Source organism: Bombina bombina, chromosome 12 (genome assembly GCF_027579735.1).
Source record: "Bombina bombina isolate aBomBom1 chromosome 12, aBomBom1.pri, whole genome shotgun sequence".
Lineage (NCBI taxonomy): Eukaryota > Metazoa > Chordata > Amphibia > Anura > Bombinatoridae > Bombina > Bombina bombina.
The window spans coordinates 111,115,220-111,126,927 of record NC_069510.1 but is presented as its reverse complement, the minus strand read 5'-3'; positions in this window follow the sequence as shown (position 1 = coordinate 111,126,927).

Here is an 11,708-nt window from a genome sequence, read left to right as displayed (position 1 = left end):
CACCATATAACCCCCCCATAACTCATCCTATTGCTCCATATAACCCTCCCTATAACGCCTCCTATTGCTCCATATAACCCTCCCTATAACTCCTCCTATTACACCATAAAACCGTCCCTATAACTCCTCCTATTGCACCATATAACCCTCCTTATATATCCTCCTATAATGCCATATAACCCTCCCTATAACTCCTCCTATTGCACCATATAACCCCCACTATAACTCATCCTATTGCTCCATATAACCCTCCCTATAACTCCTCCTATTGCTCCATATAACCCTCCCTATAACTCCTCCTATTACACCATAAAACCGTCCCTATAACTCCTCCTATTGCACCATATAACCCTCCTTATAACTCCTCCTATTGCTCTATATAACCCTCCCTATAACTCCTCCTAATGCACCATATAACCCTCCCTATAACTCCTCCTATTGCTCCATATAACCCTCCCTATAACTCCTCCTATTACACCATAAAACCGTCCCTATAACTCCTCCTATTGCTCTATATAACACTCCCTATAACTCCTCCTATTGCACCATATAACCCCCACTATAACTCATCCTATTGCTCCATATAACCCTCCCTATAACTCCTCCTATTGCTCCATATAACCCTCCCTATAACTCCTCCTATTGCACCATATAACCCTCCTTATAACTCCTCCTATTGCAGCTCTATATAACCCTCCCTATAACACCTCCTATTGCACCATATAACCCTCCCTATAACTCCTCCTATTGCTCCATATAACCCTCCCTATAACTCCTCCTATTGCACCATATAACCCTCCTTATATATCCTCCTATTGCACCATATAACCCTCCCTATAGCTCCTCCTATTGCACCATATAACCCTCCCTATAACTCCTCTTATTGCTCCATATAACCCTCCCTATAACTCCTCTTATTGCTCCATATAACCCTCCCTATAACTCCTCCTATTGCACCATATAACCCTCCCTATAACTCCTATTGCACCATATAACCCTCCCTATAACTCCTCCTATTGCACCATATAACACTCCTTATAGCTCCTCCTATTGCTCTATATAACCCTCCCTATAGCTCCTCCTATTGCACCATATAACCCTCCCTAAAAACTCCCATTGTTCCATATAACCCTCCCTATAACTCCTCTTATTGCTCCATATAACCCTCCCTATAACTCCTCTTATTGCTCCATATAACCCTCCCTATAACTCCTCCTATTGCACCATATAACCCTCCCTATAACTCCTCCTATTGCAAAATATAACCCTCCCTATAGCTCCTCCTATTGCACCATATAACCCTCCTTATAACTCCTCCTATTGCACCATATAACCCTCATTATAACTCCTCCTATTTCTCTATATAACCCTCCCTATAACTCCTCCTATTGCACCATATAACCCTCCCTATAACTCCTCTTATTGCTCCATATAACCCTCCCTATAACTCCTCCTATTGCTCCATATAACCCTCCCTATAACTCCTCTTATTGCACCATATAACCCTCCCTATAACTCCTCCTATTGCACCATATAACCCTCCCTATAACTCCTCTTATCGCACCATATAACCCTCCCTATAACTCCTCCTATTGCTCCATATAACCCTCCCTATAACTCCTCTTATTGCTCCATATAACCCTCCCTATAACTCCTCTTATCGCACCATATAACCCTCCCTATAACTCCTCCTATTGCACCATATAACCCTCCCTATAACTCCTCCTATTGCACCATATAACCCTCCCTATAGCTCCTCCTATTGCACCATATAACCCTCCTGATAACTCCTCGTATTGCACCATATAACCCTCATTATAACTCCTCCTATTTCTCTATATAACCCTCCCTATAACTCCTCCTATTGCACCATATAACCCTCCCTATAACTCCTCTTGTTGCTCCATATAACCCTCCCTATAACTCCTCTTATTGCTCCATATAACCCTCCCTATAACTCCTCTTATCGCACCATATAACCCTCCCTATAACTCCTCCTATTGCACCATATAACCCTCCCTATAGCTCCTCCTATTGCACCATATAACCCTCCTTATAACTCCTCCTATTGCACCATATAACCATCATTATAACTCCTCCTATTTCTCTATATAACCCTCCCTATAACTCCTCCTATTGCACCATATAACCCTCCTTATAACTCCTCCTATTGCACCATATAACCCTCCCTATAACTCCTCTTATTGCTCCATATAACCCTCCATATAACTCCTCTTATTGCTCCATATAACCCTCCCTACAACTCCTCCTATTGCACCATATAACCCTCCCTATAACTCCTCTTATTGCTCCATATAACCCTCCATATAACTCCTCTTATTGCTCCATATAACCCTCCCTACAACTCCTCCTATTGCACCATATAACCCTCCCTATAACTCCTCCTATTGCTCCATATAACCCTCCCTATAACTCCTCCTATTGCACCATATAACCCTCCCTATAACTCCTCCTATTGCACCATATAACCCTCCATATAACTCCTCCTATTGCACCATATAACCCTCCCTATAACTCCTCCTATTGCACCATATAGCCCTCCCTATAACTCCTCCTATTGCACCAAATAACCCTCCTTATAACTCCTCCTATTGCTACTCTATATAACCCTCCCTATAACTCCTCCTATTGCCCCATATAACCTTCCTTATAACTCCTCCTATTGCTCTATGCAACCCTCCCTATAACTCCTCCTATTGCACCATATAACCCTCCCTATAACTCCTCTTATTGCTCCATATAACCCTCCCTATAACTCCTCTTATTGCTCCATATAACCCTCCCTATAACTCCTCTTATTGCTCCATATAACCCTCCCTATAACTCCTCTTATTGCTCCATATAACCCTCCCTATAACGCCTCCTATTGCACCATATAGCCCTCCTTATATATCCTCCTATTGCACCATATAACCCTCCCTATAGCTCCTCCTATTGCACCATATAACCCTCCCTATAACTCCTCCTATTGCTCCATACAACCCTCCCTATAACTCCTCTTATTGCTCCATATAACCCTCCCTATAACTCCTCCTATTGCACCATATAACCCTCCCTATAGCTCCTCCTATTGCACCATATAACGCTCCCTATAGCTCCTCCTATTGCACCATATAACCCTCCCTAAAAAATCCCATTGTTCCATATAACCCTCCCTATAACTCCTCTTATTGTACCAAATAACCCTCCCTATAACTCCCATTTTTCCATATAACCCTCCATATAACTCCTCTATTGCTCCATATAACCCTCCCTATAACTCCTCTTATTGCTCCATATAACCCTCCCTATAACTCCTCCTATTGCACCATATAACCCTCCCTATAACTCCTCCTATTGCTCCATATAACCCTCCCTATAACTCCTCCTATTGCACCATATAACCCTCCCTATAACTCCTCCTATTGCACCATATAACCCTCCATATAACTCCTCCTATTGCACCATATAACCCTCCCTATAACTCCTCTTATTGCTCCATATAACCCTCCATATAACTCCTCTTATTGCTCCATATAACCCTCCCTACAACTCCTCCTATTGCACCATATAACCCTCCCTATAACTCCTCCTATTGCTCCATATAACCCTCCCTATAACTCCTCCTATTGCACCATATAACCCTCCCTATAACTCCTCCTATTGCACCATATAACCCTCCATATAACTCCTCCTATTGCACCATATAACCCTCCCTATAACTCCTCCTATTGCACCATATAACCCTCCCTATAACTCCTCCTATTGCACCAAATAACCCTCCTTATAACTCCTCCTATTGCTACTCTATATAACCCTCCCTATAACTCCTCCTATTGCCCCATATAACCCTCCTTATAACTCCTCCTATTGCTCTATGCAACCCTCCCTATAACTCCTCCTATTGCACCATATAGCCCTCCTTATATATCCTCCTATTGCACCATATAACCCTCCCTATAGCTCCTCCTATTGCACCATATAACCCTCCCTAAAAAATCCCATTGTTCCATATAACCCTCCCTATAAATCCTCTTATTGCTCCATATAACCCTCCCTATAACTCCTCTTATTGCTCCATATAACCCTCCCTATAACTCCTCTTATTGCTCCATATAACCCTCCCTATAACTCCTCCTATTGCACCATATAGCCCTCCTTATATATCCTCCTATTGCACCATATAACCCTCCCTATAGCTCCTCCTATTGCACCATATAACCCTCCCTATAACTCCTCCTATTGCACCATATAACCCTCATTATAACTCCTCCTATTTCTCTATATAACCCTCCCTATAACTCCTCCTATTGCACCATATAACCCTCCCTATAACTCCTCTTATTGCTCCATATAACCCTCCCTATAACTCCTCCTATTGCTCCATATAACCCTCCCTATAACTCCTCTTATTGCACCATATAACCCTCCCTATAACTCCTCCTATTGCACCATATAACCCTCCCTATAACTCCTCTTATCGCACCATATAACCCTCCCTATAACTCCTCCTATTGCTCCATATAACCCTCCCTATAACTCCTCTTATTGCTCCATATAACCCTCCCTATAACTCCTCTTATCGCACCATATAACCCTCCCTATAACTCCTCCTATTGCACCATATAACCCTCCCTATAACTCCTCCTATTGCACCATATAACCCTCCCTATAGCTCCTCCTATTGCACCATATAACCCTCCTGATAACTCCTCGTATTGCACCATATAACCCTCATTATAACTCCTCCTATTTCTCTATATAACCCTCCCTATAACTCCTCCTATTGCACCATATAACCCTCCCTATAACTCCTCTTGTTGCTCCATATAACCCTCCCTATAACTCCTCTTATTGCTCCATATAACCCTCCCTATAACTCCTCTTATCGCACCATATAACCCTCCCTATAACTCCTCCTATTGCACCATATAACCCTCCCCATAGCTCCTCCTATTGCACCATATAACCCTCCTTATAACTCCTCCTATTGCACCATATAACCATCATTATAACTCCTCCTATTTCTCTATATAACCCTCCCTATAACTCCTCCTATTGCACCATATAACCCTCCTTATAACTCCTCCTATTGCACCATATAACCCTCCCTATAACTCCTCTTATTGCTCCATATAACCCTCCATATAACTCCTCTTATTGCTCCATATAACCCTCCCTACAACTCCTCCTATTGCACCATATAACCCTCCCTATAACTCCTCCTATTGCTCCACATAACCCTCCCTATAACTCCTCCTATTGCACCATATAACCCTCCCTATAACTCCTCCTATTGCACCATATAACCCTCCATATAACTCCTCCTATTGCACCATATAACCCTCCCTATAACTCCTCATATTGCACCATATAACCCTCCCTATAACTCCTCCTATTGCACCAAATAACCCTCCTTATAACTCCTCCTATTGCTACTCTATATAACCCTCCCTATAACTCCTCCTATTGCCCCATATAACCCTCCTTATAACTCCTCCTATTGCTCTATGCAACCCTCCCTATAACTCCTCCTATTGCACCATATAGCCCTCCTTATATATCCTCCTATTGCACCATATAACCCTCCCTATAGCTCCTCCTATTGCACCATATAACCCTCCCTAAAAAATCCCATTGTTCCATATAACCCTCCCTATAACTCCTCTTATTGCTCCATATAACCCTCCCTATAACTCCTCTTATTGCTCCATATAACCCTCCCTATAACTCCTCTTATTGCTCCATATAACCCTCCCTATAACGTCTCCTATTGCACCATATAGCCCTTCTTATATATCCTCCTATTGCACCATATAACCCTCCCTATAGCTCCTCCTATTGCACCATATAACCCTCCCTATAACTCCTCCTATTGCTCCATACAACCCTCCCTATAACTCCTCTTATTGCTCCATATAACCCTCCCTATAACTCCTCCTATTGCACCATATAACCCTCCCTATAGCTCCTCCTATTGCACCATATAACCCTCCCTATAGCTCCTCCTATTGCACCATATAACCCTCCCTAAAAAATCCCATTGTTCCATATAACCCTCCCTATAACTCCTCTTATTGTACCAAATAACCCTCCCTATAACTCCCATTTTTCCATATAACCCTCCATATAACTCCTCTATTGCTCCATATAACCCTCCCTATAACTCCTCTTATTGCTCCATATAACCCTCCCTATAACTCCTCTTATTGCTCCATATAACCCTCCCTATAACTCCTCTTATCGCACCATATAACCCTCCCTATAACTCCTCCTATTGCACCATATAACCCTCCCTATAGCTCCTCCTATTGCACCATATAACCCTCCTTATAACTCCTCCTATTGCACCATATAACCATCATTATAACTCCTCCTATTTCTCTATATAACCCTCCCTATAACTCCTCCTATTGCACCATATAACCCTCCTTATAACTCCTCCTATTGCACCATATAACCCTCCCTATAACTCCTCTTATTGCTCCATATAACCCTCCATATAACTCATCTTATTGCTCCATATAACCCTCCCTACAACTCCTCCTATTGCACCATATAACCCTCCCTATAACTCCTCCTATTGCTCCATATAACCCTCCCTATAACTCCTCCTATTGCACCATATAACCCTCCCTATAACTCCTCCTATTGCACCATATAACCCTCCATATAACTCCTCCTATTGCACCATATAACCCTCCCTATAACTCCTCCTATTGCACCATATAACCCTCCCTATAACTCCTCCTATTGCACCAAATAACCCTCCTTATAACTCCTCCTATTGCTACTCTATATAACCCTCCCTATAACTCCTCCTATTGCCCCATATAACCCTCCTTATAACTCCTCCTATTGCTCTATGCAACCCTCCCTATAACTCCTCCTATTGCACCATATAGCCCACCTTATATATCCTCCTATTGCACCATATAACCCTCCCTATAGCTCCTCCTATTGCACCATATAACCCTCCCTAAAAAATCCCATTGTTCCATATAACCCTCCCTATAACTCCTCTTATTGCTCCATATAACCCTCCCTATAACTCCTCTTATTGCTCCATATAACCCTCCCTATAACTCCTCTTATTGCTCCATATAACCCTCCCTATAACTCCTCTTATTGCACCATATAACCCTCCCTATAGCTCCTCCTATTGCAACATATAACCCTCCCTATAACTCCTCCTATTGCTCCATACAACCCTCCCTATAACTCCTCTTATTGCTCCATATAACCCTCCCTATAACTCCTCCTATTGCACCATATAACCCTCCCTATATCTCCTCCTATTGCACCATATAACCCTCCCTATAGCTCCTCCTATTGCACCATATAACCCTCCCTAAAAAATCCCATTGTTCCATATAACCCTCCCTATAACTCCTCTTATTGCTCCATATAACCCTCCCTATAACTCCTCTTTTTGCTCCATATAACCCTCCCTATAACGCCTCCTATTGCACCATATAGCCCTCCTTATATATCCTCCTATTGCACCATATAACCCTCCCTATAGCTCCTCCTATTGCACCATATAACCCTCCCTATAACTCCTCCTATTGCTCCATACAACCCTCCCTATAACTCATCTTATTGCTCCATATAACCCTCCCTATAACTCCTCCTATTGCACCATATAACCCTCCCTATAACTCCTTCTATTGCACCATATAACCCTTCTTATATAACTCCTCTTATTGCACCATTTAAACCTCCCTATAACTCCTCCTATTTGCCAATATAGTACTTCACTATAGCTCCCAAATAAGCTATGGAAGTGAAAAATATGTCCAGTAAATATTCTACAGCTGACTGATTTTCCATCAAACCACTGCATTTGTGAGTAAAAATGCATTACATTTGTTTTGTTGCCATATCTGGAGGAAAGTGATAGATATAAAAATAGGGATGCACTAATATGTTATCCTAGTTAATAATGTTTTACTACAACCTAACTGCATGTCTATCTGAGCTTTCAATATCACCAAAACCAGTGTGACTTCTACTCATGCTCACAGAATCAAAATGACTGCCCTTGAAGCAGTAGAAATAAGACGTGCATTCCTACAAGTTTTAATAGACCTGAGTCTAATCCAGTAGACCAGACTAGACCTCCTAGACAAAACAGGTATCAAATACTCCATACTTTATTTTTGTCATGCCACTGAAAAATCATTCCTAAGTGGAATATTCATATCGTTCCACAAGTAGTCTTTGGTAGTAGGTCTCTAAGGCCGCGTTCGGCAAGCGCTCCAAGTGAACTGGGACTCGCTTGCCAGTGAGGCGCTGGGCGTTCCCTCAGTGCTCTGATGACGTAAGTCCCAGCGTTTCCAGCATGCTGGCAAAGCTGAGACTTTTCAGAGCAAGCTCAGACAACAAGCAACACGTGTATATCATGCAGTATATATATATATATATATACAGGTATACCTCACTTTACAGCGCTTCACTTTACAGCGATTCGCTAATACAGCGCTTTGTGGAGCTGAAGTTCAACCTCCAAGCATTTTGAAACAGTGCTGTAAATCATTGGGAGATTCCAAGAAAAGTGACTGGCACCATTTTGTTATGCTTAGTTCACTCTGTTAACTGCATTGCAGTGCAATCTGTGTCTCAGTGCTATAGTCTGGCAAATTTTACTACAGTAATTATCACTATTTTACAGGTACAGTATTTATTGAATATTAATTGAATACTTGCTGTGCTAGTGTTAAACTAAACGTAGCACTATTGCACCCCTAATATATGTTAGTTCAAACATGTTTTTAAGATTTTAAACACTGAAAAGAAAGCTAAAACAGCCTTGTTTCACTTTAAGGCGGTTTTCACTTTACAGCGGGGCTCCGGTCCCTAACCCGCTGTATGAGCGGGGTATACCTGTATATATATATATATATATACATATATATATATATATATATATATATATATATATATACTGTATATATATATATATATATATATATATATATATATATATATATATATATACACATACATACATACAGTATATTTATATACACACATGTTGCTTGTGGAGGCTGGCATGTTTACAATAATGAAAAAAGTTAATCATGTTTCTGCATTATTTATTATAACGATTTGTGAAAGTATTATTAAATTATTATGGATTACACATATATAATTCATATGTGAGACGTTTCTATTTGCATGCAATATTTCTAATACTTAAAAGGTATTAGAAATATTGCATGCAAATAGAAGTGTCTCTGTACTATGCAGATCCCTTTGCTCATGCCTACTATTCTGTTAATGCGTGGTGACGTTGAGAGCGTTTTGTCAAAGCTCCCTAACTGATGACGTATCCACAGCGTCACGCCATCACCACTGCATATGTACCGGCACTGGGTCTAAGCGCTACTCGAACGCGGCCTTACACAGACATCCCAACTCTCCCGGAAGTTCCCGCATTGCTACAGAGGCTCCCTGACGCCCGCAAGATAGATAAACTATCCCGGAAATGCCTAGTTGCAGCTGTCACTGCATGTCTCTTTTACTTTTCACGTTTTATCATGGCAGCGAAGATCGCCGACTGGCTTTCTTTTCAGGAAGAGGAGATCTGCTGCCTAAGCAATGAGATTGGTAGCCTGCTGGAGCTAGGTCTGGAGGGCATCATCAACAGCAATCCTAGCCCCGCCTCAAAAGCAGATAAGGACCAAGAAGATGAAATACCGGCTAGCACACCTTCAGCGCAGCCTGAAGGGAGGAGGAGCAGGGTAGGTTTGGGACTGAAGTGGGAGGAAAGCTCAGATCAGAAGAAGCCCGAGGCCACAGAGAGTTCCCATTTGTTATGTGCTGCTAATATTGCTGGGGACAAAGGGGAGGTGAGGCAATGTAGGTTATTAAATTCATATTGTAATTTAAAGTTAACTTGGAACAAGCTATTTAGTCCTATTCATGTTCCTAGGGTTAAATGTAATTGTAGGCAAATTATGGAGATAACAAAAAAGCAGTTAATCAAGGATCTTATGTACAAATTTTTGCAAATATTACTGGGACCCCCAAGTGACATGTCACAGGATCAAACCCCAAACACACAAAGGTACCATGCCTGCTGATTGTTAGTGCTACATTTAAATACAGTTGTTTAACTTGTACAGTAGCAACACTGGTTAATCTGCTAAATTTTTAATTCTCTACATTTTAACAACGTTTCAGTGAGATGAGCTGATGTCTTATTTAGTGCTGTCATTTACATAAAGAAGAATTTTGACATGCTACTAAATGATGACTTATTTAGATAAGTCCAGCTGTTATAAGTTTTAATAGATCAGAACCAGGTATGTAAAATATATTAAATTCTGGAGATTGGAGGTTTATGATATTCCAGAGCCCTTTGGCTGCCATAGAGAAGCACAATGCAATGCATAATAATGCGCTGCAGCTCTCTCTAGTAGCTAAAGGGTTAATCACACTTGATGTGTGTGTGTGTGTGTGTATATGGGGGGTCAGTAGCCAGTGAAGCCACCTCCCTGAAATTAGTTTTTCCAGGTTGGAATGTCTGCTTACAAGCACATGCTCTAAGTGCCAGTATATGATGTTTTCTTAAATATTATATATATATATATATATATATATATATATATATATATACACAGTATATATAAAATACCTTTTAAATCTAAAATATAGTAAAACCTAAACCATTGAATATTATAGTAATTGAGAAATCATATTTTTCTGCCCACGTACATCGGTAAATGCCATCTTCTCCTCCCACCATAACACCATCCACGGAATGTCTCCCTGACTCAGTGCCTAGCTTTCTGGTCCTGTGGAACTCTGAAAAATAAGTGCACTGTTTGTCCCCAGCCTCCAAGGTTTGAGTCCTAGAAATGCCCTAGGAGAGGGGAACGTCTTACATGTTTTCGTCCTACAATAAAATAAATGGGTATCATGGAGAACATAAGCCTGTTTTGAGACTATTTTGACTCAGCATCAAGCATTATTACATTTTGAATTAACCTGAGATAATTTATGATTAGGAATATACATGGAATGGAATATGGAAAATCTGGGTCAGAGCACAACAACGTGGAGGGGGAACACAACATCTGTTTCATAGTTTCTTATTATTATCGTGGACAACTCTCAACGTGCTCCAAGTGTGTAGACAAAATGTAATGATGGATGACGTCTGTACAGATTCTGCTGGGTTAGTAGAAAAAGAGACATTTACTTCACAGAGCAGAATCATGTTCAGAGGAACTTCAAGAGAAGAGACTATATCGGCTTCATTTAAGAGATATAGATCACAATGTGACAATGTGCACGTAAATCAGAGCCATACTGTGCATTATTATTACACTTCATAGTGTCCCTGAAAACTGGTACACTGAATCTTAAAGAGACATTAAACTCAACAACATTTCAACCATGTATAATTTTTTTTGCATATAATGTTTAAAACGGCAGGAAGTGCACAAAATGTCTGTGGGAAAAGTCATACACAGGCTGATAAAGGCGAATCTCACAGCTCTATTAGTGAATAGTGACCTGCTTCATGAGCAGAAGAACAAAAAATATATATTAATTACTATTGGAATATATAAAAAAAAAATGTACATGTATGTATGTGTGTGTGTATATATACAGTATATATATAAAGTATATATATATATATATATATATATATATACACACACATACACACCCTATCCAATATGAGGGTAAATTAT